This window comes from Ranitomeya variabilis, chromosome 1, assembly GCF_051348905.1.
Source record: "Ranitomeya variabilis isolate aRanVar5 chromosome 1, aRanVar5.hap1, whole genome shotgun sequence".
Classification (NCBI taxonomy): domain Eukaryota; kingdom Metazoa; phylum Chordata; class Amphibia; order Anura; family Dendrobatidae; genus Ranitomeya; species Ranitomeya variabilis.
This window is the reverse complement of record NC_135232.1, coordinates 367,686,302-367,709,789: the sequence shown is the minus strand read 5'-3', so window position 1 is coordinate 367,709,789 and position 23,488 is coordinate 367,686,302.

Sequence of the window (23,488 nt, the reverse complement as noted above, 5' to 3'; positions counted from 1 at the left end):
TGGTGCAGTCTCCCCCCCAAAAAAGGGAGATTCAAATTGTCACAAAGTGGATATACGTCAATTCTGTTAGTTTGTCGTATATCAGCCAGCCACGTTCTGCCACTTACATTGTGTTGTGTTATACTCTGGGCCTGAGTTGTTGTGCTGTCTCCTCCTCAATAATGGAGATTTAAATTGTCACAAAGTGGATATACGTCACTTCTCTTAGTTTGTCGTATATCAGCCAGCCACTTTCTGCCACTTACATTGTGTTGTGTTATACACTGGGCCTGAGTTGTGGTGCAGTTCCAACCCCAATAAAGGGAGATTCAAATTGTCACAAAGTGGATAAACGTCAGTTCTGTTAGTTTGTCGTATATCAGCCAGCCACGTTCTGTCACTTACTTTGTGTTGTGTTATACACTGGGCCTGAGTTGTGTTGCAGTCTTCGCCCCCCCAAAAAAAGGAGATTCAAATTGTCACAAAGTGGATATACGTCAATTCTGTTAGTTTGTCGTATATCAGCCAGCCACATTCTGCCACTTACATTGTGCTGTGTTATACACTGGGCCTGAGTTGTGGTGCAGTCTCCCCCCCAAAAAATGGAGATTTAAATTGTCACAAAGTGGATATACGTCACTTCTCTTAGTTTGTCGTATATCAGCCAGCCACTTTCTGCCACTTACATTGTGTTGTGTTATACACTGGGCCTGAGTTGTGGTGCAGTTCCAACCCCAATAAAGGGAGATTCAAATTGTCACAAAGTGGATAAACGTCAGTTCTGTTAGTTTGACGTATATCAGCCAGCCACGTTCTGCCACTTACATTGTGTTGTGTTATACACTGGGCCTAAGTTGTGGTGCAGTCTCCCCCCCAAAAAAGGGAGATTCAAATTGTCATAAAGTGGATGTACGTCAATTCTGTTAGTTTGTCGTATATCAGCCAGCCACATTCTGCCACTTACATTGTGTTGTGTTATACACTAAGCCTGAGTTGTGGTGCAGTCTCCCCCCAAAAAAAGGGAGATTCAAATTGTCACAAAGTGGATATATGTCAATTCTGTTAGTTTGTCGTATATCAGCCAGCCACGTTCTGCCACTTACATTGTGTTGTGTTATGCACTGAGCCTGAGTTGTGGAGCAGTCTACTCCCCAAAAAAGGAGATTCAAATTGTCACAAAATGGATATACGTCAATTCTGTTAGTTTGTCGTATATCAGCCAGCCACGTTCTGCCACTTACATTGTGTTGTGTTATGCACTGAGCCTGAGTTGTGGTGCAGTCTCCCCCCCAAAAAAGGGAGATTCAAAATGTCACAAAGTGGATATACGTCAATTCTGCTAGTTTGTCGTATATCAACCAGCCACGTTCTGCCACTTACATTGTGTTGTGTTATGCACTGAGCCTGAGTTGTGGTGTAGTCTCCCCCCAAAAAAAGGGAGATTCAAATTGTCACAAAGTGGATATACGTCATTTCTGCTAGTTTGTCGTATATCAGCCAGCCACGTTCTGCCACTTACATTGTGTTGTGTTATACACTGGGCCTGAGTTGTGGTGCAGTCTCCCCCCCAAAAAAGGGAGATTCAAATTGTCACAAAGAGGATATACGTCAATTCTGTTAGTTTGTCGTATATCAGCCAGCCACGTTCTGCCACTTACATTGTGTTTTGTTATACACTGGGCCTGAGTTGTGGTGCAGTCTCCCCCCAAAAAAAGTGAGATTCAAATTGTCACAAAGTGGATATACTTCAATTCTGTTAGTTTGTCGTATATCAACCAGCCACGTTCTGCCACTTACATTGTGTTGTGTTATGCACTGAGCCTGAGTTGTGGTGCAGTCTCCCCCCCAAAAAAAGGGAGATTCAAATTGTCACAAAGTGGATATACGTCAATTCTGTTAGTTTGTCATATATCAGCCAGCCACGTTCTGCCACTTACGTTGTGTTGTGTTATACACTGGGCCTGAGTTGTGGTGCAGTCTCCCCCCAAAAAAAGGGAGATTCAAATTGTCACAAGGTGGATATATGTCAGTTCTGTTAGTTTGACGTATACCAGCCAGCCACGTTCTGCCACTTACATTGTGTTGTGTTATACACTGGGCCTAAGTTGTGGTGCAGTCTCCCCCCAAAAAAAGGGAGATTTAAATTGTCATAAAGTGGATGTACGTCAATTCTGTAAGTTTGTCGTATATCAGCCAGCCACGTTCTGCCACTTACATTGTGTTGTGTTATACACTGGGCCTGAGTTGTGGTGCAGTCTCCCCCCCAAAAAAGGGAGATTCAAATTGTCTCAAAGTGGATATACATCAATTCTGTCTGTTTGTCGTATATCAGGCAGCCACGTTCTGCCACTTACATTGTGTTGTGTTATGCACTGAGCCTGAGTTGTGGAGCAGTCTACCCCCCAAAAAAGGGAGATTCAAATTGTCACAAAGTGGATATACGTCAATTCTGTTAGTTTGTCGTATATCAGCCAGCCACGTTCTGCCACTTACATTGTGTTGTGTTATGCACTGAGCCTGAGTTGTGGTGCAGTCTCCCCCCAAAAAAGGGAGATTCAAATTGTCACAAAGTGGATATACGTCAATTCTGCTAGTTTGTCGTATATCAGCCAGCCACGTTCTGCCACTTACATTGTGTTGTGTTATACACTGGGCCTGAGTTGTGGTGCAGTCTCCCCCCCCCAAAAAAAGGGAGATTCAAATTGTCACAAAGTGGATATACGTCAATTCTGTTAGTTTGTTGTATATCAGCCAGCCACTTTCTGCCACTTACATTGTGTTGTGTTATACACTGGGCCTGAGTTGTGGTGCAGTTTCCCCCCCCAAAAAAAGGGAGATTCAAATTGTCACAAAGTGGATATACGTCAATTCTGTTAGTTTGTCGTATATCAGCCAGACACGTTCTGCCACTTACATTGTGTTGTGTTATACACTGGGCCTGAGTTGTGGTTCAGTTTCCCCCCCAAAAAAAAAGGGAGATTCAAATTTTCACAAAGTGGATATACGTCAGTTCTGTTAGTTTGTCGTATATCAGCCAGCCACGTTCTGCCACTTACATTGTGTTGTGTTATACAATGGGCCTGAGTTGTGGTGCAGTCTCCCCCCAAAAAAGGGAGATTCAAATTGTCACAAAGTGGATATACGTCAGTTCTGTTAATTTTGTCATATATCAGCCAGCCACGTTCTGCCACTTAGATTGTGTTGTGTTATACACTGGGCCTGAGTTGTGGTGCAGTCTGCCCCCCAAAAAAGGGAGATTCAAATTGTCACAAAGTGGATATACGTCAATTCTGTTAGTTTGTCGTATATCAGCCAGCCACGTTCTGCCACTTACATTGTGTTGTGTTATACACTGGGCCTGAGTTGTGGTGCAGTCTCCCCCCCAAAAAAAACGGGAGATTCAAATTGTCACAAAGTGGATATACGTCAGTTCTGTTAGTTTGTCGTATATCAGCCAGCCACATTCTGCCACTTACATTGTGTTGTGTTATACACTGGGCCTGAGTTGTGGTGCTGTCTCCCCCCAAAAAATGGAGATTCAAATTGTCACAAAGTGGATATACGTCACTTCTCTTAGTTTGTCGTATATCAGCCAGCCACGTTCTGCCACTTACATTGTGTTGTGTTATACACTGGGCCTGAGTTGCGGTGCAGTTCCACCCCCAAAAAAGGAGTTTCAAATTGTCACAAAGTTGATAAACGTCAGTTCTGTTAGTTTGTCGTATATCAGCCAGCCACGTTCTGTCACTTACATTGTGTTGTGTTATACACTGGGCTTGAGTTGTGGAGCTGTCTCCCCCCAAAAAAGTGAGATTTAAATTGTCACAAGGTGGATATATGTCAGTTCTGTTAGTTTGTCGTATATCAGTCAGCCACGTTCTGCCACTTACATTGTGTTGTGTTATACACTGGGCCTGAGTTGTAGTGCTGTCTCCCCCCCAAAAAAGGGAGATTCAAATTGTCACAAAGTGGATATACGTCAATTCTGTTAGTTTGTCGTATATCAGCCAGCCACGTTCTGCCACTTACATTGTGTTGTGTTATACTCTGGGCCTGAGTTGTTGTGCTGTCTCCTCCTCAAAAATGGAGATTTAAATTGTCACAAAGTGGATATACGTCACTTCTCTTAGTTTGTCGTATATCAGCCAGCCACTTTCTGCCACTTACATTGTGTTGTGTTATACACTGGGCCTGAGTTGTGGTGCAGTTCCAACCCCAATAAAGGGAGATTCAAATTGTCACAAAGTGGATAAACGTCAGTTCTGTTAGTTTGTCGTATATCAGCCAGCCACGTTCTGTCACTTACTGTGTGTTGTGTTATACACTGGGCCTAAGTTGTGGTGCTGTCTCCCCCCCAAAAAAGTGAGATTCAAATTGTCACAAGGTGGATATATGTCACTTCTGTTAGTTTGTCGTATATCAGCCAGCCACGTTCTGCCACTTACATTGTGTTGTGTTATACACTGGGCCTGAGTTGTGTTGCAGTCTTCGCCCCCCCAAAAAAAGGAGATTCAAATTGTCACAAGGTGGATATATGTCAGTTCTGTTAGTTTGACGTATATCAGCCAGCCACGTTCTGCCACTTACATTGTGTTGTGTTATACACTGGGCCTAAGTTGTGGTGCAGTCTCCCCCCCAAAAAAGGGAGATTCAAATTGTCATAAAGTGGATGTACGTCAATTCTGTTAGTTTGTCGTATATCAGCCAGCCACATTCTGCCACTTACATTGTGCTGTGTTATACACTGGGCCTGAGTTGTGGTGCAGTCTCCCCCCCAAAAAAGGGAGATTCAAATTGTCACAAAGTGGATATACGTCAATTCTGTTAGTTTGTCGTATATCAGCCAGCCACGTTCTGCCACTTACATTGTGTTGTGTTATACTCTGGGCCTGAGTTGTTGTGCTGTCTCCTCCTCAAAAATGGAGATTTAAATTGTCACAAAGTGGATATACGTCACTTCTCTTAGTTTGTCGTATATCAGCCAGCCACTTTCTGCCACTTACATTGTGTTGTGTTATACACTGGGCCTGAGTTGTGGTGCAGTTCCAACCCCAATGAAGGGAGATTCAAATTGTCACAAAGTGGATAAACGTCAGTTCTGTTAGTTTGTCGTATATCAGCCAGCCACGTTCTGTCACTTACTTTGTGTTGTGTTATACACTGGGCCTGAGTTGTGTTGCAGTCTTCGCCCCCCAAAAAAAAGGAGATTCAAATTGTCACAAAGTGGATATACGTCAATTCTGTTAGTTTGTCATATATCAGCCAGCCACGTTCTGCCACTTACGTTGTGTTATACACTGGGCCTGAGTTGTGGTGCAGTCTCTCCCCCAAAAAAGGGAGATTCAAATTGTCACAAGGTGGATATATGTCAGTTCTGTTAGTTTGACGTATATCAGCCAGCCACGTTCTGCCACTTACATTGTGTTGTGTTATACACTGGGCCTAAGTTGTGGTGCAGTCTCCCCCCCAAAAAAGGGAGATTCAAATTGTCATAAAGTGGATGTACGTCAATTCTGTTAGTTTGTCGTATATCAGCAAGCCACATTCTGCCACTTACATTGTGTTGTGTTATACACTAAGCCTGAGTTGTGGTGCAGTCTCCCCCCCAAAAAAGGGAGATTCAAATTGTCACAAAGTGGATATACGTCAATTCTGTTAGTTTGTCGTATATCAGCCAGCCACGTTCTGCCACTTACATTGTGTTGTGTTATGCACTGAGCCTGAGTTGTGGAGCAGTCTACTCCCCAAAAAAGGAAATTCAAATTGTCACAAAATGGATATACGTCAATTCTATTAGTTTGTCGTATATCAGCCAGCCACGTTCTGCCACTTACATTGTGTTGTGTTATGCACTGAGCCTGAGTTGTGGTGCAGTCTCCCCCCCAAAAAAGGGAGATTCAAAATGTCACAAAGTGGATATACGTCAATTCTGCTAGTTTGTCGTATATCAACCAGCCACGTTCTGCCACTTACATTGTGTTGTGTTATGCACTGAGCCTGAGTTGTGGTGCAGTCTCCCCCCAAAAAAAGGGAGATTCAAATTGTCACAAAGTGGATATATGTCATTTCTGCTAGTTTGTCGTATATCAGCCAGCCACGTTCTGCCACTTACATTGTGTTGTGTTATACACTGGGCCTGAGTTGTGGTGCAGTCTCCCCCCCAAAAAAGGGAGATTCAAATTGTCACAAAGTGGATATACGTCAATTCTGTTAGTTTGTTGTATATCAGCCAGCCACGTTCTGCCACTTACATTGTGTTTTGTTATACACTGGGCCTGAGTTGTGGTGCAGTCTCCCCCCCAAAAAAGGGAGATTCAAATTGTCACAAAGTGGATATACTTCAATTCTGTTAGTTTGTCGTATATCAACCAGCCACGTTCTGCCACTTACATTGTGTTGTGTTATGCACTGAGCCTGAGTTGTGGTGCAGTCTCCCCCCCAAAAAAAGGGAGATTCAAATTGTCACAAAGTGGATATACGTCAATTCTGTTAGTTTGTCATATATCAGCCAGCCACGTTCTGCCACTTACGTTGTGTTGTGTTATACACTGGGCCTGAGTTGTGGTGCAGTCTCCCCCCAAAAAAAGGGAGATTCAAATTGTCACAAGGTGGATATATGTCAGTTCTGTTAGTTTGACGTATACCAGCCAGCCACGTTCTGCCACTTACATTGTGTTGTGTTATACACTGGGCCTAAGTTGTGGTGCAGTCTCCCCCCAAAAAAAGGGAGATTTAAATTGTCATAAAGTGGATGTACGTCAATTCTGTAAGTTTGTCGTATATCAGCCAGCCACGTTCTGCCACTTACATTGTGTTGTGTTATACACTGGGCCTGAGTTGTGGTGCAGTCTCCCCCCCAAAAAAGGGAGATTCAAATTGTCTCAAAGTGGATATACATCAATTCTGTCTGTTTGTCGTATATCAGGCAGCCACGTTCTGCCACTTACATTGTGTTGTGTTATGCACTGAGCCTGAGTTGTGGAGCAGTCTACCCCCCAAAAAAGGGAGATTCAAATTGTCACAAAGTGGATATACGTCAATTCTGTTAGTTTGTCGTATATCAGCCAGCCACGTTCTGCCACTTACATTGTGTTGTGTTATGCACTGAGCCTGAGTTGTGGTGCAGTCTCCCCCCAAAAAAGGGAGATTCAAATTGTCACAAAGTGGATATACGTCAATTCTGCTAGTTTGTCGTATATCAGCCAGACACGTTCTGCCACTTACATTGTGTTGTGTTATACACTGGGCCTGAGTTGTGGTTCAGTTTCCCCCCCAAAAAAAAAGGGAGATTCAAATTTTCACAAAGTGGATATACGTCAGTTCTGTTAGTTTGTCGTATATCAGCCAGCCACGTTCTGCCACTTACATTGTGTTGTGTTATACAATGGGCCTGAGTTGTGGTGCAGTCTCCCCCCAAAAAAGGGAGATTCAAATTGTCACAAAGTGGATATACGTCAGTTCTGTTAATTTTGTCATATATCAGCCAGCCACGTTCTGCCACTTAGATTGTGTTGTGTTATACACTGGGCCTGAGTTGTGGTGCAGTCTGCCCCCCAAAAAAGGGAGATTCAAATTGTCACAAAGTGGATATACGTCAATTCTGTTAGTTTGTCGTATATCAGCCAGCCACGTTCTGCCACTTACATTGTGTTGTGTTATACACTGGGCCTGAGTTGTGGTGCAGTCTCCCCCCAAAAAAAAAGGGAGATTCAAATTGTCACAAAGTGGATATACGTCAGTTCTGTTAGTTTGTCGTATATCAGCCAGCCACATTCTGCCACTTACATTGTGTTGTGTTATACACTGGGCCTGAGTTGTGGTGCTGTCTCCCCCCAAAAAATGGAGATTCAAATTGTCACAAAGTGGATATACGTCACTTCTCTTAGTTTGTCGTATATCAGCCAGCCACGTTCTGCCACTTACATTGTGTTGTGTTATACACTGGGCCTGAGTTGCGGTGCAGTTCCACCCCCAAAAAAGGAGTTTCAAATTGTCACAAAGTTGATAAACGTCAGTTCTGTTAGTTTGTCGTATATCAGCCAGCCACGTTCTGTCACTTACATTGTGTTGTGTTATACACTGGGCTTGAGTTGTGGAGCTGTCTCCCCCCAAAAAAGTGAGATTTAAATTGTCACAAGGTGGATATATGTCAGTTCTGTTAGTTTGTCGTATATCAGTCAGCCACGTTCTGCCACTTACATTGTGTTGTGTTATACACTGGGCCTGAGTTGTAGTGCTGTCTCCCCCCCAAAAAAGGGAGATTCAAATTGTCACAAAGTGGATATACGTCAATTCTGTTAGTTTGTCGTATATCAGCCAGCCACGTTCTGCCACTTACATTGTGTTGTGTTATACTCTGGGCCTGAGTTGTTGTGCTGTCTCCTCCTCAAAAATGGAGATTTAAATTGTCACAAAGTGGATATACGTCACTTCTCTTAGTTTGTCGTATATCAGCCAGCCACTTTCTGCCACTTACATTGTGTTGTGTTATACACTGGGCCTGAGTTGTGGTGCAGTTCCAACCCCAATAAAGGGAGATTCAAATTGTCACAAAGTGGATAAACGTCAGTTCTGTTAGTTTGTCGTATATCAGCCAGCCACGTTCTGTCACTTACTTTGTGTTGTGTTATACACTGGGCCTAAGTTGTGGTGCTGTCTCCCCCCCAAAAAAGTGAGATTCAAATTGTCACAAGGTGGATATATGTCACTTCTGTTAGTTTGTCGTATATCAGCCAGCCACGTTCTGCCACTTACATTGTGTTGTGTTATACACTGGGCCTGAGTTGTGTTGCAGTCTTCGCCCCCCCAAAAAAAGGAGATTCAAATTGTCACAAGGTGGATATATGTCAGTTCTGTTAGTTTGACGTATATCAGCCAGCCACGTTCTGCCACTTACATTGTGTTGTGTTATACACTGGGCCTAAGTTGTGGTGCAGTCTCCCCCCCAAAAAAGGGAGATTCAAATTGTCATAAAGTGGATGTACGTCAATTCTGTTAGTTTGTCGTATATCAGCCAGCCACATTCTGCCACTTACATTGTGCTGTGTTATACACTGGGCCTGAGTTGTGGTGCAGTCTCCCCCCCAAAAAAGGGAGATTCAAATTGTCACAAAGTGGATATACGTCAATTCTGTTAGTTTGTCGTATATCAGCCAGCCACGTTCTGCCACTTACATTGTGTTGTGTTATACTCTGGGCCTGAGTTGTTGTGCTGTCTCCTCCTCAAAAATGGAGATTTAAATTGTCACAAAGTGGATATACGTCACTTCTCTTAGTTTGTCGTATATCAGCCAGCCACTTTCTGCCACTTACATTGTGTTGTGTTATACACTGGGCCTGAGTTGTGGTGCAGTTCCAACCCCAATGAAGGGAGATTCAAATTGTCACAAAGTGGATAAACGTCAGTTCTGTTAGTTTGTCGTATATCAGCCAGCCACGTTCTGTCACTTACTTTGTGTTGTGTTATACACTGGGCCTGAGTTGTGTTGCAGTCTTCGCCCCCCAAAAAAAAGGAGATTCAAATTGTCACAAAGTGGATATACGTCAATTCTGTTAGTTTGTCATATATCAGCCAGCCACGTTCTGCCACTTACGTTGTGTTATACACTGGGCCTGAGTTGTGGTGCAGTCTCTCCCCCAAAAAAGGGAGATTCAAATTGTCACAAGGTGGATATATGTCAGTTCTGTTAGTTTGACGTATATCAGCCAGCCACGTTCTGCCACTTACATTGTGTTGTGTTATACACTGGGCCTAAGTTGTGGTGCAGTCTCCCCCCCAAAAAAGGGAGATTCAAATTGTCATAAAGTGGATGTACGTCAATTCTGTTAGTTTGTCGTATATCAGCAAGCCACATTCTGCCACTTACATTGTGTTGTGTTATACACTGAGCCTGAGTTGTGGTGCAGTCTCCCCCCCAAAAAAGGGAGATTCAAATTGTCACAAAGTGGATATACGTCAATTCTGTTAGTTTGTCGTATATCAGCCAGCCACGTTCTGCCACTTACATTGTGTTGTGTTATGCACTGAGCCTGAGTTGTGGAGCAGTCTACTCCCCAAAAAAGGAAATTCAAATTGTCACAAAATGGATATACGTCAATTCTATTAGTTTGTCGTATATCAGCCAGCCACGTTCTGCCACTTACATTGTGTTGTGTTATGCACTGAGCCTGAGTTGTGGTGCAGTCTCCCCCCCAAAAAAGGGAGATTCAAAATGTCACAAAGTGGATATACGTCAATTCTGCTAGTTTGTCGTATATCAACCAGCCACGTTCTGCCACTTACATTGTGTTGTGTTATGCACTGAGCCTGAGTTGTGGTGCAGTCTCCCCCCAAAAAAAGGGAGATTCAAATTGTCACAAAGTGGATATATGTCATTTCTGCTAGTTTGTCGTATATCAGCCAGCCACGTTCTGCCACTTACATTGTGTTGTGTTATACACTGGGCCTGAGTTGTGGTGCAGTCTCCCCCCCAAAAAAGGGAGATTCAAATTGTCACAAAGTGGATATACGTCAATTCTGTTAGTTTGTCGTATATCAGCCAGCCACGTTCTGCCACTTACATTGTGTTTTGTTATACACTGGGCCTGAGTTGTGGTGCAGTCTCCCCCCCAAAAAAGGGAGATTCAAATTGTCACAAAGTGGATATACTTCAATTCTGTTAGTTTGTCGTATATCAACCAGCCACGTTCTGCCACTTACATTGTGTTGTGTTATGCACTGAGCCTGAGTTGTGGTGCAGTCTCCCCCCCAAAAAAAGGGAGATTCAAATTGTCACAAAGTGGATATACGTCAATTCTGTTAGTTTGTCATATATCAGCCAGCCACGTTCTGCCACTTACGTTGTGTTGTGTTATACACTGGGCCTGAGTTGTGGTGCAGTCTCCCCCCCAAAAAAGGGAGATTCAAATTGTCACAAGGTGGATATATGTCAGTTCTGTTAGTTTGACGTATACCAGCCAGCCACGTTCTGCCACTTACATTGTGTTGTGTTATACACTGGGCCTAAGTTGTGGTGCAGTCTCCCCCCAAAAAAAGGGAGATTTAAATTGTCATAAAGTGGATGTACGTCAATTCTGTATGTTTGTCGTATATCAGCCAGCCACGTTCTGCCACTTACATTGTGTTGTGTTATACACTGGGCCTGAGTTGTGGTGCAGTCTCCCCCCCAAAAAAGGGAGATTCAAATTGTCTCAAAGTGGATATACATCAATTCTGTCTGTTTGTCGTATATCAGCCAGCCACGTTCTGCCACTTACATTGTGTTGTGTTATGCACTGAGCCTGAGTTGTGGAGCAGTCTACCCCCCAAAAAAGGGAGATTCAAATTGTCACAAAGTGGATATACGTCAATTCTGTTAGTTTGTCGTATATCAGCCAGCCACGTTCTGCCACTTACATTGTGTTGTGTTATGCACTGAGCCTGAGTTGTGGTGCAGTCTCCCCCCAAAAAAGGGAGATTCAAATTGTCACAAAGTGGATATACGTCAATTCTGCTAGTTTGTCGTATATCAGCCAGCCACGTTCTGCCACTTACATTGTGTTGTGTTATACACTGGGCCTGAGTTGTGGTGCAGTCTCCCCCCCAAAAAAGGGAGATTCAAATTGTCACAAAGTGGATATACGTCAATTCTGTTAGTTTGTCGTATATCAGCCAGCCACGTTCTGCCACTTACATTGTGTTGTGTTATGCACTGAGCCTGAGTTGTGGTGCAGTTTTCACCCCCAAAAAAGGGAGATTCAAATTGTCACAAAGTGGATATACGTCAATTCTATTAGTTTGCCGTATATCAGCCAGCCACGTTCTGCCACTTACATTGTGTTGTGTTATGCACTGAGCCTGAGTTGTGGAGCAGTCTACCCCCCAAAAAAGGGAGATTCAAATTGTCACAAAGTGGATTAACGTCAATTCTCTTAGTTTGTCGTATATCAGCCAGCCACGTTCTGCCACTTACATTGTGTTGTGTTATGCACTGAGCCTGAGTTGTGGTGCAGTCTCCCCCCAAAAAAGGGAGATTCAAATTGTCACAAAGTGGAAGTACGTCAATTCTGCTAGTTTGTCGTATATCAGCCAGCCACGTTCTGCCACTTACATTGTGTTGTGTTATACACTGGGCCTGAGTTGTGGTGCAGTCTCCCCCCAAAAAAAGGGAGATTCAAATTGTCACAAGGTGGATATATGTCAGTTCTGTTAGTTTGACGTATACCAGCCAGCCACGTTCTGCCACTTACATTGTGTTGTGTTATACACTGGGCCTAAGTTGTGGTGCAGTCTCCCCCCAAAAAAAGGGAGATTTAAATTGTCATAAAGTGGATGTACGTCAATTCTGTAAGTTTGTCGTATATCAGCCAGCCACGTTCTGCCACTTACATTGTGTTGTGTTATACACTGGGCCTGAGTTGTGGTGCAGTCTCCCCCCAAAAAAAGGGAGATTCAAATTGTCTCAAAGTGGATATACATCAATTCTGTCTGTTTGTCGTATATCAGCCAGCCACGTTCTGCCACTTACATTGTGTTGTGTTATACACTGGGCCTGAGTTGTGGTGCAGTCTCCCCCCAAAAAAAGGGAGATTCAAATTGTCACAAGGTGGATATATGTCAGTTCTGTTAGTTTGACGTATACCAGCCAGCCACGTTCTGCCACTTACATTGTGTTGTGTTATACACTGGGCCTAAGTTGTGGTGCAGTCTCCCCCCAAAAAAAGGGAGATTTAAATTGTCATAAAGTGGATGTACGTCAATTCTGTAAGTTTGTCGTATATCAGCCAGCCACGTTCTGCCACTTACATTGTGTTGTGTTATACACTGGGCCTGAGTTGTGGTGCAGTCTCCCCCCCAAAAAAGGGAGATTCAAATTGTCTCAAAGTGGATATACATCAATTCTGTCTGTTTGTCGTATATCAGCCAGCCACGTTCTGCCACTTACATTGTGTTGTGTTATGCACTGAGCCTGAGTTGTGGAGCAGTCTACCCCCCAAAAAAGGGAGATTCAAATTGTCACAAAGTGGATATACGTCAATTCTGTTAGTTTGTCGTATATCAGCCAGCCACGTTCTGCCACTTACATTGTGTTGTGTTATGCACTGAGCCTGAGTTGTGGTGCAGTCTCCCCCCAAAAAAGGGAGATTCAAATTGTCACAAAGTGGATATACGTCAATTCTGCTAGTTTGTCGTATATCAGCCAGCCACGTTCTGCCACTTACATTGTGTTGTGTTATACACTGGGCCTGAGTTGTGGTGCAGTCTCCCCCCCAAAAAAGGGAGATTCAAATTGTCACAAAGTGGATATACGTCAATTCTGTTAGTTTGTCGTATATCAGCCAGCCACGTTCTGCCACTTACATTGTGTTGTGTTATGCACTGAGCCTGAGTTGTGGTGCAGTTTTCACCCCCAAAAAAGGGAGATTCAAATTGTCACAAAGTGGATATACGTCAATTCTATTAGTTTGCCGTATATCAGCCAGCCACGTTCTGCCACTTACATTGTGTTGTGTTATGCACTGAGCCTGAGTTGTGGAGCAGTCTACCCCCCAAAAAAGGGAGATTCAAATTGTCACAAAGTGGATTAACGTCAATTCTCTTAGTTTGTCGTATATCAGCCAGCCACGTTCTGCCACTTACATTGTGTTGTGTTATGCACTGAGCCTGAGTTGTGGTGCAGTCTCCCCCCAAAAAAGGGAGATTCAAATTGTCACAAAGTGGAAGTACGTCAATTCTGCTAGTTTGTCGTATATCAGCCAGCCACGTTCTGCCACTTACATTGTGTTGTGTTATACACTGGGCCTGAGTTGTGGAGCAGTCTACCCCCCAAAAAAGGGAGATTCAAATTGTCACAAAGTGGATATACGTCAATTCTGTTAGTTTGTCGTATATCAGCCAGCCACGTTCTGCCACTTACATTGTGTTGTGTTATGCACTGAGCCTGAGTTGTGGTGCAGTCTCCCCCCAAAAAAGGGAGATTCAAATTGTCACAAAGTGGATATACGTCAATTCTGCTAGTTTGTCGTATATCAGCCAGCCACGTTCTGCCACTTACATTGTGTTGTGTTATACACTGGGCCTGAGTTGTGGTGCAGTCTCCCCCCCAAAAAAGGGAGATTCAAATTGTCACAAAGTGGATATACGTCAATTCTATTAGTTTGTCGTATATCAGCCAGCCACGTTCTGCCACTTACATTGTGTTGTGTTATGCACTGAGCCTGAGTTGTGGTCTACTCCCCAAAAAAGGAGATTCAAATTGTCACAAAATGGATATACGTCAATTCTGTTAGTTTGTCGTATATCAGCCAGCCACGTTCTGCCACTTACATTGTGTTGTGTTATGCACTGAGCCTGAGTTGTGGTGCAGTCTCCCCCCCAAAAAAGGGAGATTCAAAATGTCACAAAGTGGATATACGTCAATTCTGCTAGTTTGTCGTATATCAACCAGCCACGTTCTGCCACTTACATTGTGTTGTGTTATGCACTGAGCCTGAGTTGTGGTGTAGTCTCCCCCCCAAAAAAGGGAGATTCAAATTGTCACAAAGTGGATATACGTCAATTCTGTTAGTTTGTCGTATATCAGCCAGCCACGTTCTGCCACTTACATTGTGTTGTGTTATGCACTGAGCCTGAGTTGTGGAGCAGTCTACTCCCCAAAAAAGGAAATTCAAATTGTCACAAAATGGATATACGTCAATTCTATTAGTTTGTCGTATATCAGCCAGCCACGTTCTGCCACTTACATTGTGTTGTGTTATGCACTGAGCCTGAGTTGTGGTGCAGTCTCCCCCCCAAAAAAGGGAGATTCAAAATGTCACAAAGTGGATATACGTCAATTCTGCTAGTTTGTCGTATATCAACCAGCCACGTTCTGCCACTTACATTGTGTTGTGTTATGCACTGAGCCTGAGTTGTGGTGCAGTCTCCCCCCAAAAAAAGGGAGATTCAAATTGTCACAAAGTGGATATATGTCATTTCTGCTAGTTTGTCGTATATCAGCCAGCCACGTTCTGCCACTTACATTGTGTTGTGTTATACACTGGGCCTGAGTTGTGGTGCAGTCTCCCCCCCAAAAAAGGGAGATTCAAATTGTCACAAAGTGGATATACGTCAATTCTGTTAGTTTGTCGTATATCAGCCAGCCACGTTCTGCCACTTACATTGTGTTTTGTTATACACTGGGCCTGAGTTGTGGTGCAGTCTCCCCCCCAAAAAAGGGAGATTCAAATTGTCACAAAGTGGATATACTTCAATTCTGTTAGTTTGTCGTATATCAACCAGCCACGTTCTGCCACTTACATTGTGTTGTGTTATGCACTGAGCCTGAGTTGTGGTGCAGTCTCCCCCCCAAAAAAAGGGAGATTCAAATTGTCACAAAGTGGATATACGTCAATTCTGTTAGTTTGTCATATATCAGCCAGCCACGTTCTGCCACTTACGTTGTGTTGTGTTATACACTGGGCCTGAGTTGTGGTGCAGTCTCCCCCCAAAAAAAGGGAGATTCAAATTGTCACAAGGTGGATATATGTCAGTTCTGTTAGTTTGACGTATACCAGCCAGCCACGTTCTGCCACTTACATTGTGTTGTGTTATACACTGGGCCTAAGTTGTGGTGCAGTCTCCCCCCAAAAAAAGGGAGATTTAAATTGTCATAAAGTGGATGTACGTCAATTCTGTAAGTTTGTCGTATATCAGCCAGCCACGTTCTGCCACTTACATTGTGTTGTGTTATACACTGGGCCTGAGTTGTGGTGCAGTCTCCCCCCCAAAAAAGGGAGATTCAAATTGTCTCAAAGTGGATATACATCAATTCTGTCTGTTTGTCGTATATCAGGCAGCCACGTTCTGCCACTTACATTGTGTTGTGTTATGCACTGAGCCTGAGTTGTGGAGCAGTCTACCCCCCAAAAAAGGGAGATTCAAATTGTCACAAAGTGGATATACGTCAATTCTGTTAGTTTGTCGTATATCAGCCAGCCACGTTCTGCCACTTACATTGTGTTGTGTTATGCACTGAGCCTGAGTTGTGGTGCAGTCTCCCCCCAAAAAAGGGAGATTCAAATTGTCACAAAGTGGATATACGTCAATTCTGCTAGTTTGTCGTATATCAGCCAGCCACGTTCTGCCACTTACATTGTGTTGTGTTATACACTGGGCCTGAGTTGTGGTGCAGTCTCCCCCCCCAAAAAAAAGGGAGATTCAAATTGTCACAAAGTGGATATACGTCAATTCTGTTAGTTTGTTGTATATCAGCCAGCCACTTTCTGCCACTTACATTGTGTTGTGTTATACACTGGGCCTGAGTTGTGGTGCAGTTTCCCCCCCCAAAAAAAGGGAGATTCAAATTGTCACAAAGTGGATATACGTCAATTCTGTTAGTTTGTCGTATATCAGCCAGACACGTTCTGCCACTTACATTGTGTTGTGTTATACACTGGGCCTGAGTTGTGGTTCAGTTTCCCCCCCAAAAAAAAAGGGAGATTCAAATTTTCACAAAGTGGATATACGTCAGTTCTGTTAGTTTGTCGTATATCAGCCAGCCACGTTCTGCCACTTACATTGTGTTGTGTTATACAATGGGCCTGAGTTGTGGTGCAGTCTCCCCCCAAAAAAGGGAGATTCAAATTGTCACAAAGTGGATATACGTCAGTTCTGTTAATTTTGTCATATATCAGCCAGCCACGTTCTGCCACTTAGATTGTGTTGTGTTATACACTGGGCCTGAGTTGTGGTGCAGTCTGCCCCCCAAAAAAGGGAGATTCAAATTGTCACAAAGTGGATATACGTCAATTCTGTTAGTTTGTCGTATATCAGCCAGCCACGTTCTGCCACTTACATTGTGTTGTGTTATACACTGGGCCTGAGTTGTGGTGCAGTCTCCCCCCCAAAAAAAAGGGAGATTCAAATTGTCACAAAGTGGATATACGTCAGTTCTGTTAGTTTGTCGTATATCAGCCAGCCACATTCTGCCACTTACATTGTGTTGTGTTATACACTGGGCCTGAGTTGTGGTGCTGTCTCCCCCCAAAAAATGGAGATTCAAATTGTCACAAAGTGGATATACGTCACTTCTCTTAGTTTGTCGTATATCAGCCAGCCACGTTCTGCCACTTACATTGTGTTGTGTTATACACTGGGCCTGAGTTGCGGTGCAGTTCCACCCCCAAAAAAGGAGTTTCAAATTGTCACAAAGTTGATAAACGTCAGTTCTGTTAGTTTGTCGTATATCAGCCAGCCACGTTCTGTCACTTACATTGTGTTGTGTTATACACTGGGCTTGAGTTGTGGAGCTGTCTCCCCCCAAAAAAGTGAGATTTAAATTGTCACAAGGTGGATATATGTCAGTTCTGTTAGTTTGTCGTATATCAGTCAGCCACGTTCTGCCACTTACATTGTGTTGTGTTATACACTGGGCCTGAGTTGTAGTGCTGTCTCCCCCCCAAAAAAGGGAGATTCAAATTGTCACAAAGTGGATATACGTCAATTCTGTTAGTTTGTCGTATATCAGCCAGCCACGTTCTGCCACTTACATTGTGTTGTGTTATACTCTGGGCCTGAGTTGTTGTGCTGTCTCCTCCTCAAAAATGGAGATTTAAATTGTCACAAAGTGGATATACGTCACTTCTCTTAGTTTGTCGTATATCAGCCAGCCACTTTCTGCCACTTACATTGTGTTGTGTTATACACTGGGCCTGAGTTGTGGTGCAGTTCCAACCCCAATAAAGGGAGATTCAAATTGTCACAAAGTGGATAAACGTCAGTTCTGTTAGTTTGTCGTATATCAGCCAGCCACGTTCTGTCACTTACTTTGTGTTGTGTTATACACTGGGCCTAAGTTGTGGTGCTGTCTCCCCCCCAAAAAAGTGAGATTCAAATTGTCACAAGGTGGATATATGTCACTTCTGTTAGTTTGTCGTATATCAGCCAGCCACGTTCTGCCACTTACATTGTGTTGTGTTATACACTGGGCCTGAGTTGTGTTGCAGTCTTCGCCCCCCCAAAAAAAGGAGATTCAAATTGTCACAAGGTGGATATATGTCAGTTCTGTTAGTTTGACGTATATCAGCCAGCCACGTTCTGCCACTTACATTGTGTTGTGTTATACACTGGGCCTAAGTTGTGGTGCAGTCTCCCCCCCAAAAAAGGGAGATTCAAATTGTCATAAAGTGGATGTACGTCAATTCTGTTAGTTTGTCGTATATCAGCCAGCCACATTCTGCCACTTACATTGTGCTGTGTTATACACTGGGCCTGAGTTGTGGTGCAGTCTCCCCCCCAAAAAAGGGAGATTCAAATTGTCACAAAGTGGATATACGTCAATTCTGTTAGTTTGTCGTATATCAGCCAGCCACGTTCTGCCACTTACATTGTGTTGTGTTATACTCTGGGCCTGAGTTGTTGTGCTGTCTCCTCCTCAAAAATGGAGATTTAAATTGTCACAAAGTGGATATACGTCACTTCTCTTAGTTTGTCGTATATCAGCCAGCCACTTTCTGCCACTTACATTGTGTTGTGTTATACACTGGGCCTGAGTTGTGGTGCAGTTCCAACCCCAATGAAGGGAGATTCAAATTGTCACAAAGTGGATAAACGTCAGTTCTGTTAGTTTGTCGTATATCAGCCAGCCACGTTCTGTCACTTACTTTGTGTTGTGTTATACACTGGGCCTGAGTTGTGTTGCAGTCTTCGCCCCCCAAAAAAAAGGAGATTCAAATTGTCACAAAGTGGATATACGTCAATTCTGTTAGTTTGTCATATATCAGCCAGCCACGTTCTGCCACTTACGTTGTGTTATACACTGGGCCTGAGTTGTGGTGCAGTCTCTCCCCCAAAAAAGGGAGATTCAAATTGTCACAAGGTGGATATATGTCAGTTCTGTTAGTTTGACGTATATCAGCCAGCCACGTTCTGCCACTTACATTGTGTTGTGTTATACACTGGGCCTAAGTTGTGGTGCAGTCTCCCCCCCAAAAAAGGGAGATTCAAATTGTCATAAAGTGGATGTACGTCAATTCTGTTAGTTTGTCGTATATCAGCAAGCCACATTCTGCCACTTACATTGTGTTGTGTTATACACTGAGCCTGAGTTGTGGTGCAGTCTCCCCCCCAAAAAAGGGAGATTCAAATTGTCACAAAGTGGATATACGTCAATTCTGTTAGTTTGTCGTATATCAGCCAGCCACGTTCTGCCACTTACATTGTGTTGTGTTATGCACTGAGCCTGAGTTGTGGAGCAGTCTACTCCCCAAAAAAGGAAATTCAAATTGTCACAAAATGGATATACGTCAATTCTATTAGTTTGTCGTATATCAGCCAGCCACGTTCTGCCACTTACATTGTGTTGTGTTATGCACTGAGCCTGAGTTGTGGTGCAGTCTCCCCCCCAAAAAAGGGAGATTCAAAATGTCACAAAGTGGATATACGTCAATTCTGCTAGTTTGTCGTATATCAACCAGCCACGTTCTGCCACTTACATTGTGTTGTGTTATGCACTGAGCCTGAGTTGTGGTGCAGTCTCCCCCCAAAAAAAGGGAGATTCAAATTGTCACAAAGTGGATATATGTCATTTCTGCTAGTTTGTCGTATATCAGCCAGCCACGTTCTGCCACTTACATTGTGTTGTGTTATACACTGGGCCTGAGTTGTGGTGCAGTCTCCCCCCCAAAAAAGGGAGATTCAAATTGTCACAAAGTGGATATACGTCAATTCTGTTAGTTTGTCGTATATCAGCCAGCCACGTTCTGCCACTTACATTGTGTTTTGTTATACACTGGGCCTGAGTTGTGGTGCAGTCTCCCCCCCAAAAAAGGGAGATTCAAATTGTCACAAAGTGGATATACTTCAATTCTGTTAGTTTGTCGTATATCAACCAGCCACGTTCTGCCACTTACATTGTGTTGTGTTATGCACTGAGCCTGAGTTGTGGTGCAGTCTCCCCCCCAAAAAAAGGGAGATTCAAATTGTCACAAAGTGGATATACGTCAATTCTGTTAGTTTGTCATATATCAGCCAGCCACGTTCTGCCACTTACGTTGTGTTGTGTTATACACTGGGCCTGAGTTGTGGTGCAGTCTCCCCCCAAAAAAAGGGAGATTCAAATTGTCACAAGGTGGATATATGTCAGTTCTGTTAGTTTGACGTATACCAGCCAGCCACGTTCTGCCACTTACATTGTGTTGTGTTATACACTGGGCCTAAGTTGTGGTGCAGTCTCCCCCCAAAAAAAGGGAGATTTAAATTGTCATAAAGTGGATGTACGTCAATTCTGTAAGTTTGTCGTATATCAGCCAGCCACGTTCTGCCACTTACATTGTGTTGTGTTATACACTGGGCCTGAGTTGTGGTGCAGTCTCCCCCCCAAAAAAGGGAGATTCAAATTGTCTCAAAGTGGATATACATCAATTCTGTCTGTTTGTCGTATATCAGCCAGCCACGTTCTGCCACTTACATTGTGTTGTGTTATGCACTGAGCCTGAGTTGTGGAGCAGTCTACCCCCCAAAAAAGGGAGATTCAAATTGTCACAAAGTGGATATACGTCAATTCTGTTAGTTTGTCGTATATCAGCCAGCCACGTTCTGCCACTTACATTGTGTTGTGTTATGCACTGAGCCTGAGTTGTGGTGCAGTCTCCCCCCAAAAAAGGGAGATTCAAATTGTCACAAAGTGGATATACGTCAATTCTGCTAGTTTGTCGTATATCAGCCAGCCACGTTCTGCCACTTACATTGTGTTGTGTTATACACTGGGCCTGAGTTGTGGTGCAGTCTCCCCCCCAAAAAAGGGAGATTCAAATTGTCACAAAGTGGATATACGTCAATTCTGTTAGTTTGTCGTATATCAGCCAGCCACGTTCTGCCACTTACATTGTGTTGTGTTATGCACTGAGCCTGAGTTGTGGTGCAGTTTTCACCCCCAAAAAAGGGAGATTCAAATTGTCACAAAGTGGATATACGTCAATTCTATTAGTTTGCCGTATATCAGCCAGCCACGTTCTGCCACTTACATTGTGTTGTGTTATGCACTGAGCCTGAGTTGTGGAGCAGTCTACCCCCCAAAAAAGGGAGATTCAAATTGTCACAAAGTGGATTAACGTCAATTCTCTTAGTTTGTCGTATATCAGCCAGCCACGTTCTGCCACTTACATTGTGTTGTGTTATGCACTGAGCCTGAGTTGTGGTGCAGTCTCCCCCCAAAAAAGGGAGATTCAAATTGTCACAAAGTGGAAGTACGTCAATTCTGCTAGTTTGTCGTATATCAGCCAGCCACGTTCTGCCACTTACATTGTGTTGTGTTATACACTGGGCCTGAGTTGTGGTGCAGTCTCCCCCCAAAAAAAGGGAGATTCAAATTGTCACAAGGTGGATATATGTCAGTTCTGTTAGTTTGACGTATACCAGCCAGCCACGTTCTGCCACTTACATTGTGTTGTGTTATACACTGGGCCTAAGTTGTGGTGCAGTCTCCCCCCAAAAAAAGGGAGATTTAAATTGTCATAAAGTGGATGTACGTCAATTCTGTAAGTTTGTCGTATATCAGCCAGCCACGTTCTGCCACTTACATTGTGTTGTGTTATACACTGGGCCTGAGTTGTGGTGCAGTCTCCCCCCCAAAAAAGGGAGATTCAAATTGTCTCAAAGTGGATATACATCAATTCTGTCTGTTTGTCGTATATCAGCCAGCCACGTTCTGCCACTTACATTGTGTTGTGTTATGCACTGAGCCTGAGTTGTGGAGCAGTCTACCCCCCAAAAAAGGGAGATTCAAATTGTCACAAAGTGGATATACGTCAATTCTGTTAGTTTGTCGTATATCAGCCAGCCACGTTCTGCCACTTACATTGTGTTGTGTTATGCACTGAGCCTGAGTTGTGGTGCAGTCTCCCCCCAAAAAAGGGAGATTCAAATTGTCACAAAGTGGATATACGTCAATTCTGCTAGTTTGTCGTATATCAGCCAGCCACGTTCTGCCACTTACATTGTGTTGTGTTATACACTGGGCCTGAGTTGTGGTGCAGTCTCCCCCCCAAAAAAGGGAGATTCAAATTGTCACAAAGTGGATATACGTCAATTCTGTTAGTTTGTCGTATATCAGCCAGCCACGTTCTGCCACTTACATTGTGTTGTGTTATGCACTGAGCCTGAGTTGTGGTGCAGTTTTCACCCCCAAAAAAGGGAGATTCAAATTGTCACAAAGTGGATATACGTCAATTCTATTAGTTTGCCGTATATCAGCCAGCCACGTTCTGCCACTTACATTGTGTTGTGTTATGCACTGAGCCTGAGTTGTGGAGCAGTCTACCCCCCAAAAAAGGGAGATTCAAATTGTCACAAAGTGGATTAACGTCAATTCTCTTAGTTTGTCGTATATCAGCCAGCCACGTTCTGCCACTTACATTGTGTTGTGTTATGCACTGAGCCTGAGTTGTGGTGCAGTCTCCCCCCAAAAAAGGGAGATTCAAATTGTCACAAAGTGGAAGTACGTCAATTCTGCTAGTTTGTCGTATATCAGCCAGCCACGTTCTGCCACTTACATTGTGTTGTGTTATACACTGGGCCTGAGTTGTGGAGCAGTCTACCCCCCAAAAAAGGGAGATTCAAATTGTCACAAAGTGGATATACGTCAATTCTGTTAGTTTGTCGTATATCAGCCAGCCACGTTCTGCCACTTACATTGTGTTGTGTTATGCACTGAGCCTGAGTTGTGGTGCAGTCTCCCCCCAAAAAAGGGAGATTCAAATTGTCACAAAGTGGATATACGTCAATTCTGCTAGTTTGTCGTGTATCAGCCAGCCACGTTCTGCCACTTACATTGTGTTGTGTTATACACTGGGCCTGAGTTGTGGTGCAGTCTCCCCCCCAAAAAAGGGAGATTCAAATTGTCACAAAGTGGATATACGTCAATTCTATTAGTTTGTCGTATATCAGCCAGCCACGTTCTGCCACTTACATTGTGTTGTGTTATGCACTGAGCCTGAGTTGTGGTCTACTCCCCAAAAAAGGAGATTCAAATTGTCACAAAATGGATATACGTCAATTCTGTTAGTTTGTCGTATATCAGCCAGCCACGTTCTGCCACTTACATTGTGTTGTGTTATGCACTGAGCCTGAGTTGTGGTGCAGTCTCCCCCCCAAAAAAGGGAGATTCAAAATGTCACAAAGTGGATATACGTCAATTCTGCTAGTTTGTCGTATATCAACCAGCCACGTTCTGCCACTTACATTGTGTTGTGTTATGCACTGAGCCTGAGTTGTGGTGTAGTCTCCCCCCAAAAAAAGGGAGATTCAAATTGTCACAAAGTGGATATATGTCATTTCTGCTAGTTTGTCGTATATCAGCCAGCCACCTTCTGCCACTTACATTGTGTTGTTTTATACACTGGGCCTGAGTTGTGGTGCAGTCTCCCCCCCAAAAAAGGGAGATTCAAATTGTCACAAAGTGGATATACGTCAATTCTGTTAGTTTGTCGTATATCAGCCAGCCACGTTCTGCCACTTACATTGTGTTTTGTTATACACTGGGCCTGAGTTGTG